At 33.0% G+C, this 9,604-nt stretch overlaps 1 long non-coding RNA gene across 1 annotated transcript; it reads left to right on the top strand.

The window, feature by feature from the left end:
- Window positions 1-2,263: 2,263 nt before the first annotated feature.
- On the top strand, window positions 2,264-2,849 carry LOC137397042 (uncharacterized). Its single transcript, XR_010978707.1, has 3 exons — window positions 2,264-2,362; window positions 2,472-2,563; window positions 2,694-2,849. It is a non-coding gene; the product is annotated as an uncharacterized lncRNA (long non-coding RNA).
- The last annotated feature ends 6,755 nt before the right edge of the window (window positions 2,850-9,604 follow it).

Raw genomic sequence — 9,604 nt, 5'->3', positions numbered from 1 at the left:
TTAAGGCAACACCTACAATTTTCGAACAACTGAAACGAGAGATAGGAATATCCGTGGCTGAGGAAGATACTTATTATCCCTTTTTAATCACCTATGATATCGAGTGTTATCTTCCAAAATCCGACCTTCCACCAAATTCTAATTCGGTTACATTCACATCAAGACACGAATTGATGAGTATATCAGTTTGTTCAAATGTACCCGGATTTAAGGAACCAAAGTGTTTTGTAAGTGAGGGAGATACTGATTCTTGTATATCTTCTTTTGTTCAGTATATTTCCCAAATTGCTGATGAAGCCCGGGATATCCTTGAAAAAAAACTTTACTACATTAGACAGTTGATGAAGGCAAAAGCTGAAAAGCAAGGAAAAGTTGAAGAAAGATTTAAATCCTGCAAATTTTCCAATCCTCGAGTATACCATTCAAGAGAAGAATTTTGTCATTTATTTAATCGTTTCGACAAATTCATCTCATGTATTCCGATTCTAGGATTTAATTCACAAAACTACGACCTGAATGTGATGAAAGGACCTCTACTTCGATGTCTTCAAGACACAGAAGACGAAGATTTTGATTTTGTAGTGAAAAGAACAAACAAGATGAGCTGTATTCAATCAAGAAGATTCAAATTCTTGGATATTTCCAACTTCATTGCTCCAGGATTTTCCTATGCAAAGTATCTCAAAGCTTTCAATGCTCTCAACAAAAAGGATTCTATCCTTATGAATATATGGATGATCTTGAGAAGTTGAAACAACCGTTTCTACCAGCTAAAGAATGCTTTTACAGTTCTTTGAGAGATGAACATATTTCGGATGCTGATTATGAAATATGTTTAAACATTTGGAAACAAGAGAAGATGAAAACGTTAAAAGATTTTCTAGTATGGTACAACAATCTCGATGTAGTACCATTTGTTGAAGCTGTAGAAAAACAAAAAGAAGTTTACAGAACCATGGGAATCGATATGTTGAAAGATGCCATTTCACTTCCTGGATTGGCAGTAAAATGGATGTTGAAACTTTCAGATTCGCCTCCTCATCCTATGAGTTCTCATCATCAGACAATCTCATCACATCATTTCAAAGCTTGTCAACCTGTCTGTCTGATCAAGGAAAGTGATAAAGATATTTACTTTACTATCAAGGACAATATCGTAGGTGGACCTAGCATTGTTTTTCACAGACTTCATGAGTCGAAGAAAACACTGATTCGAGAAAGAAAGTTTGGAAAGGAATCCAAACTTTGTGAACTTATTCTAGGAGTTGATGCAAATGCATTATATTTGTGGAGTATGATGCAAGAAATGCCTACTGGAAACCCTAGAATAAGACGATTTGAAAATGGATTTGCATACACTCGTTCTCGAAAAAATAGCATGGCTGCTCATGGATGGTTACAATTTTTGACTTGGAAGGACAATATTCAAATCTTACATGAAAACAACGATAAAGAATTTAGAATTGGACAACATAATCTTCCTGTTGATGGATATTGTGAAGAATCGAATACAGTGTTTCAATTTCATGGATGTTTCTGGCATGGACATAACTGTAACAAGACCAAAGGAATAAGTATACATCCATATAAGAATCGACCCATGAGTGAAGTTCTGGAGGAAACGATAAAGAAGGAAGAATATGTTAAAGAACTTGGATATCGTTTAGTAAGAATCTGGGAGTGTGAATGGAACAAGATGATTGAGGATAACACCGAGATTAAGAACTTTATTAGTATCTTCAACGAAGAGTTTTATCCTTCCAATTCCTTTGCCACCGAGGATGAGATTATTCAGCAGATTATAAAAGGGGAGATATATGGATTCATTGAATGCGATATATCTGTTCCTGAAAACTTATACGAAAAGTTTTCAGAAATGAGCCCCGTTTTCAAGAATACATCTTTGAATAGAAATCATCTTAGTGAAAGTATGAAAGAATTTGCTGAAAAGGAAGGAATGCTACCTCAAGAACAACGAACTTTGGTGGGGAGTATGTTTGGAGAAAAAATTTTACTACTCACCACTTTAGCAAAATGGTATCTTAATCATGGATTGATTATAACCAAAATATATCAAGTCATAGAATACACCCCTAGAAGAGTTTTCCAGTCATTTGGAGAATCTGTCTCAAATGCTAGAAGAGCTGGTGACAAAGATCCTGACCAAGAGTTGATAGCCACAACCAATAAACTCATTGGAAATTCATCGTACGGGAAAACAATCACTGAGAAATTAAAACATCGAAGTGTCAAGTATATTCAAGGAGATTATGAAGCATCCTTGAGAATACGATCACACAGATTTGAATCTTTGGAGGAAATCGTTGATAGCTTCTATGAGTTGACTCAACACAAGCCTTCGGTTAGTAGTATATATTTATTATCTTATTGATATAATTGAATCATAATGAAAAATTTACTTGAGCTAATATATGTAAAGGAATCTAATAGGACTGTATATATTTATTCAGATGAAAATGGATATACCTGTACATATCGGATTCTCCATATTACAACTGGCTAAACTTCGGATGTTGGAGTTCTACTATGACTTCATGGATAGGTAAGTAATCTCATTTGTATCTTTTAGAAAAAATATGTATAATGGTAGACATTTGAATGATAATTTTTTGAAATGGGAGTATTATAATACTAAGATAACAAGAATTAAGGATTGAAATTTTTTATTTTAGATACTTCGACAGAAAGGACTTCCAGTATGTGGCGATGGATACAGATAGTGCCTACATGGCTCTTTCAGCACCTATGGATAATATCGTTAGAAAAGAGATCGCTGATATATACTACAAAGAATATGGAAAATGGTTTCCTAGGATGTATTGCGATCGACACGCGGATGATTTCCAACTCTGTAAATCTGTTCCTACAAAGTTGTGGGAATTACAAAATTGTTGCAAAGAAGTATATCAATATGATATAAGGACTCCTGGTTTATTCAAAGTAGAATTTTCAGGATATGGAATAGTAGCCTTAAATTCTAAGACTTACTTTTGCTGGAATGATGAAACTCATTCTACAAAGCATAGCAGTAAAGGATTAAGTAAAACTACAAATAGTTTTACAAAAGACACTTTTTTAAAAGTATTACATTCAAGATCTCCTGAGGAAGGGGTAAACAAAGGTTTTGTAAAAAAAGACAATAGAGTGTTCTCATACACTCAACTTAGAACTGGATTAACATATTTTTATTCAAAAAGAAGAGTATGTAACGATGGAGTGAGCACAGAATATATTTTAGCATAATTTTTAGAAGTGAATTTGATGTTAAGTATATATGATAGTAGAGTTTTGCTCCTCGATGTATTATTACTATAAAATTTTATTTTCTTCATTGGCTCTTCTTTTCGTATATACAATATCAATAATATATAACTAAGCTCATATAAATTCAATATACTATCCAATGTAAAATCATTTCGAATGTAGACTTTCTCATAGTAACATGACTCAAAACATTCTGATTAAAGATTTTGTTCCATTCGAGGTTGCAGAAATAATCCCAGATAACATCTTGGTTCATCTTGACAAAAATGAACAAATTCGTACACATCTTACCGAGGAATGTTTATACTACATTCTAGGAACAGCTGCTTTTAGAAAAGTTGTGTCATTGAAAAGATTAAAGTCCAACTGTGTCTGCAGTGAGTTGGAATGCAGGGAATGTTTGGAATCAACATTATGTGTAAAAGAAATATCGATAACACCCTCAGATTTGAAGATGACCTTTGAATGGGTTGATCTTGAAGCTACCATTCGAGAAGGTAAAATTGGAAAAGAGGTTGATTTAGAATGGATTAACAGATTTATCGCGACCGATTTTAAAATGATGGAAGAAACGATTTTTGAAACCGTGTTTTGGAATAGAATTCGGCACTACATGACTCATCCTACTCAACGTGATGAAACGAAACAACTGCTCTTCAGAAGACTCATTCATATAGCACAATTTCCATTAATCGGAGAAAGCGTGGAAGAGGAAATCGAGCATGAAATTGATGATGTAATTATAGATGAAAAATCTGTTGGATGAAAATAAAAAAAAAAGATTCGGAATGTTATTAAGTCTACTCCTCTAGATTTCTCCACCATTCTTCAATTTAGCTCTGTTGGTGAAGGAACCAAAAAAAAAAAAAACGAAGAAAAACAGAAACAATGTCGGTTATATTTCTAGAGGAGTTTATTCCAGCTCATCTTAAGGATGGACAATTATCAAGAGTGGTTGTAAAGAAAAACACAAAAAAATTCATCAGAAGAGTTACTGAAGAAACTTTTTACTATGTTATCGGATTCTATATCTATAAACGTTTCGTAACATATTTAGAAAGTCGGTGTGGATGCTTCGAGGGAGCTCGAGGATGTCAATATTGTATTAGAATAATGCAAATACGATATGGAAATGAAGGATTGACTCGACAAGAACTTCATGAGACTTTTGCCGAACTCGATATTGGAACGTGTTTGGAATCTGCTCAAATCGGACCAAGGAGTGACAAAGTCCAACTATCATTATTATCCTCACTTGATTGGAACACACCTTCAAACATAATATTAACCGAAACAAGACTTTATCCATATTTGAGAGGAGAAGCCAATGATCAACATGCTACAAATCGTTACTTCAGTGAACTCCTACATATCAATGGGAAGAATTGATAATCATCACAGTTAGACTTTGCATAATTCTTTATATTTAATCACTTTATATCCAAGAAGGATTGACTCATCAAATAGAATTGAATAACTTTTTTTTGTATAGTATTTCAAGATAATTTTGAAGAATGAACTATATATATTATATTGACATACTTTTTTATGCATTTTCTTTGCCTACTTCAGTCAAGAGAGTAGTATTTTAAAAAGACACTATGACTATAATGAATTTGCACATTATAATATTTCTCATTTTACGCTTTACGGGAATAATAAATGGAAATCAAAGAATTCAATATGTTACTGATGCGAATAACTGCTTAAGCAGAACACTCAATGAATTTGAAGTTTCGTTACTACTTCCATTCGAAGAAACTACTTTATATCACAAGAATAATGAAACATGCGGAAGAATATTTCCATTGGACTACATTCATTGTGGTTATCCATTACCAGGCAATCACAGATTTGCGTGTAAAGAACTACTAAATGAAGATGAAACAGATGGAAAAAACCTATACCTTAATCCTATAGTGTCAGCTTCATCGGAGCAAGTTCTAACATATTCTGAATGTGAATATTCAGTTCAAAATTCCACAATCGATATTCTAATTGATTTCAAATTATTCTACAGAGGAGAATTATGTGGATATAACTCTACTCTTTCAATGTTGCAATGTCCTCCAGGATCGAATTTTCAAGATATTGACTTTATCTGTAATCTTCAACCTATTTCAAATTCTACTACACCTAAAGATACCTTCATATATGATAATATTGGAAATAATGAAGGATTAGATTTGTTACTTCCTGTTCAGTTTCTCAATTCTTTGGGAAAATCAACTCTTGTTTTAGTTCTTCGATGTGACACAGAAATTGATGAAAGATGTATTCCAAAACTTTCCTTTTTAAAACGAATGACAGAATGATTTTGAATTTTTGTAACATTTATAGTTTATATTTTATAATAAAAACTTATCTCTCATTCAACCAAATATATAACAATCTCCGGAAAATCAACCCCTCGGTGTTCCAGATATTAACCCCCTCACTCATCCGCTAGGTAATCTCTCGCTCTCCTCGATAATCCGCGAGATCCACTCCGGAAAACCATCCAGCCCTCGATGTCCCAGATATTCACCCCCACTATTCCACCGATAATCGGCGACGATTCGCCCGACTAATCCGCGACGATTCCCCCGACTAATCCCGCGATAATCCGCGTTCAATCGGATGACTCATCCCCCGCTAATCCGATGACTCATCCACAGATAATCCACCGATTACGCCAGGAGCGGATCCGTAACCCCTCGAATTCAACCCCCTACTCTACACCACAATTTCCCCCCAAACCCCAACATCTCATTCAACTCCACACGATTCAATCTACACCCCTAGCCAATTTAATTCACAACCCCCTTTTTCTATCCCCCCGCTGGATCCGTCACTTTTGTGTGTAGATCTGCTCTCTATATACTACTTATGTGCTCTCTTTAAATGACTGATTAGTGTGCCTAAACAACTGTTTGAAATATCATTTGCACCTGTGGTGATATTTTGTCATTAAACTTGAAACATCTCATACCATTTCTATTAGGATTGTTGATGACTGCATATTCATTCATAAAACTTAAATATATATATAATATATAATTAAAAAAATATATATATATACAAAGTTGCAAGGTTATTACATGAGCTTTTTTATAAAGAAAGTTCTCAGGCCAAAGTCTTTGTTTTTGTCTATTTTTAACTTTGTTTGAAAAACTTCGCAAGTATTTTTTATAGATTGCATTATAACAAACTAATTTTAGATATCAATACAAATAGTGCAATAATTTACCTATGGTGCTATTGTTATTGTCATCGCTAATTTGAACTGAACAGTTTTCGAGAAAAATTCTATAGCCGGCCATTGACTATTTCTGTTGGAACAATTACCTACAGTTTAGTGTTCGAAAAAAACCATCTCATTTAACTTTTTGTTGCTCATAGTCACTTTTTTTCTTAATAATTACTTTGAGAAAGTCTCACAACATTGGTAAATAGTAAGTGCCGGCTGATATTTGTCTGAGCCAATGTGTTATCACTTCTCACTATTTGCCTGACATACATTGAGCATGTAGTGTCTTGCTTACAATTATGTAATATCGAAGAACCCCAAGTTAAATTTAAAGAACAAAGAAACTTGTTCAATACTGCTCCTCATCTGCATTAACAAGATTATAACATTTGCTGCTTATACACCAAATGAAAGACAAATAAGATGTTTACTTCCATGAAGTTTGAGCTCAGTAGCATATACAATTTACAAAATTTGTTAATATGATGGTAGTTACTGAATCTCACAGACACTGCAAACAGTTTGTCAAGAACGTACCCAGGTGCCAGGTTTTAAACTTTATTTGCAACATCACCTAATTAGCCTCAAACAGGAAATATTATATTTGTTTTGCATATCGAAGAAGCAGGAGTTAAATATAGACAACAAAGAAAATTATTCAGTACTGCTGGTCACCTACAAAAACAAGATTATAACATTTGATGCTTTATACACCAAACCAAAGCCCAATGTTGACTCCAAATAAAGTTTGCGCTCGGTAGCATATACAATTTACAAATATTCAATGAATTTATTATTTCCTGCCTACTCCGCTCTCCAGTATTCTATTCTGCGCAAAGCTTTAGGGTTAGCTAAAATGTAAGCAGATTTACCAAGCGAGACATGTTGTAAACATTATGGTGGCTTCAAAATGCCCCATACACTGCAAATAATTTTCAAGAATCTACCCAGATACCAAGTTTTAAACTTTATTTGCAACATCACCTAGTTAGCCTCAAACAGGAAATATTACATTGGTTTTGGATTAATGATAGTCATGCTCACGTTCATTTCAGATTAATCCACTATGCCCATATTTTTAAGGAAATGCGTACATATTTGCCTATCTAAACAGCTTTCAAAATGCATCAAATCACTGCAAAGTTGCCAAAGAGTTATCACATGTATCTTAAATAAAAAAAATTTAATAAACAAAAGCTAATGATCAAGACAAATCATATTTTTAAAACATTTCATCTAAATTGAGGTTGTTCCCATAAACTACTATTATCAGACGCTATACTGACATAGGGCAATATTGTCAAATATTTTATTTGAAAATATTATAAAAACAACACGGGTAATATGGAACACAAATTAATTCTTTAATCAAACTATCGAATTTACAAAAAGTTGAACAGTTATATTTTAAAACAAATATTACCGGTCTTTCTTATGAAATTTTTTCAATTTCTCAAGAAAAATTTAGTATTTTGACCATTTATATATAATTCAACCATGAACAACTTAACCCAGAAGAATATTATGATAGACAGTAGAATTATATCACCCCTAACCATGGCAGGTTTGAAGACATGTATTTACTGATTTGCTCTAGTTTTTAATTTAAATTGCAATTGGAAAAATCTTGTAAACCCAAATTGCCTGATTCTCAAAGTTGATTGTTTGACTATCACACTCACAAAGTTTTTTTTTCTTTCGCATCACATTAGATAGTTCGGTTGATGAACCGGCTTGCACAGTAAGAACTCTAATAGTGAGTGAGTATTTATTGCAAAGTTATTTTCTAGTGCTGTTGTATTTCTAATAATTATTTTTAATATTCGTCGTTTTGGTATAACTTCAGTGTTGTTAGAGAATCTCCTGAACCAAGTAGATATTATTACTTTCTACTTATTTTCTGCTAAATGTTCAGCAGCAAGGGTATAGGTAATCATGATGCAAAATCAAATAGCCACAAGGTCAATTAATAGAACAAAGGAAATTATGCAATACAGTTACTTGCAGGCAATAATAAGATTATATGGTTTGCGACTTTTACACAGTCTCTCATACAGAGAAGAATTTTGTGCACTCCATAACATACAAAATTGAAAGATATTTAGTGATTTTAATTACAATGCTAATTTTATATAAAGCAGGAGAGGCTGATAATTGTTTATAAAATTCACAATAATAAAAAGTCTGAAAGAATGATCCCAATTTGCAAAAATATTTCTAATAATTTAGACACAAAATTAAACAAAAACTTCTGTTGAGCACCAATAATGACCAACTGATAGATGAATTTTTGAAAATTCGCCAAAGCACACTTGCAAAATTTCCAGCAGATCCTTGTTAACTGTTTTTTATTACTGCTGGCAAAGTTATTACTTTTGCTCTTTTACTCAAGGAAGGTCGCTAGCCAAAATTTCTGTTTTGTCAATTTTTAATTTTGTTTAAAAAACTACACAAGCATTTTTTGGAAATTGCCTCGTAACAAAATAATTTTAGATATCAATAGCAATAGTGCAATAACCTACTTATTGTTCTATTGTGATTGCTAATTTGAACTTAAAATTTTTTTGGAGAATTACTCTATAGCTGGCCGTTGACTAATTTTGTTGGAAAGTGACCTCTAGTTTTAGTGATTGGAAAACTCATCTCACTTTACTTTGCGTAACTCATAGCCACTCATTTTTATTAATAATTCCTTTGAAAAAGTCTTGCAGCATTGGTAAACTTTCGGCGCTGTTTGCGATATTTCTGAGCCAACCTGTTTATAATTGTTGCCACTTTGCCTGTCATACATTGAGCATGTCGTGTTCTGCTGATTATGTAATATTGAAGAAGCATCAAGTAAACTTAAAGAACAAAAAAACTTATTCAATACTGCAATCGGTAAAATTCAGTACTGGTCATGTGCAAAAACAAGATTATAAAATTTTCAGCTTGTACACCAAATCAAAGACAACTAAGATGCTTACTCTCCTAAAATGTGCGCTCAATAGAGTATAAAATTTATAAATATTCCATAAATTTATTATTTTTTGTCCACTCCGTTCTATAGGATTCTTTTCTGCGCAAGGCTTTGTAGTCAGCTAAAAACCA

The sequence above is a fragment of the Watersipora subatra genome, chromosome 5, assembly GCF_963576615.1.
Source record: "Watersipora subatra chromosome 5, tzWatSuba1.1, whole genome shotgun sequence".
In the NCBI taxonomy this organism is placed as follows: domain Eukaryota; kingdom Metazoa; phylum Bryozoa; class Gymnolaemata; order Cheilostomatida; family Watersiporidae; genus Watersipora; species Watersipora subatra.
The sequence above is the reverse complement of the archived record's forward strand: the minus strand, read 5'-3'. Positions and strand labels throughout refer to the sequence as shown.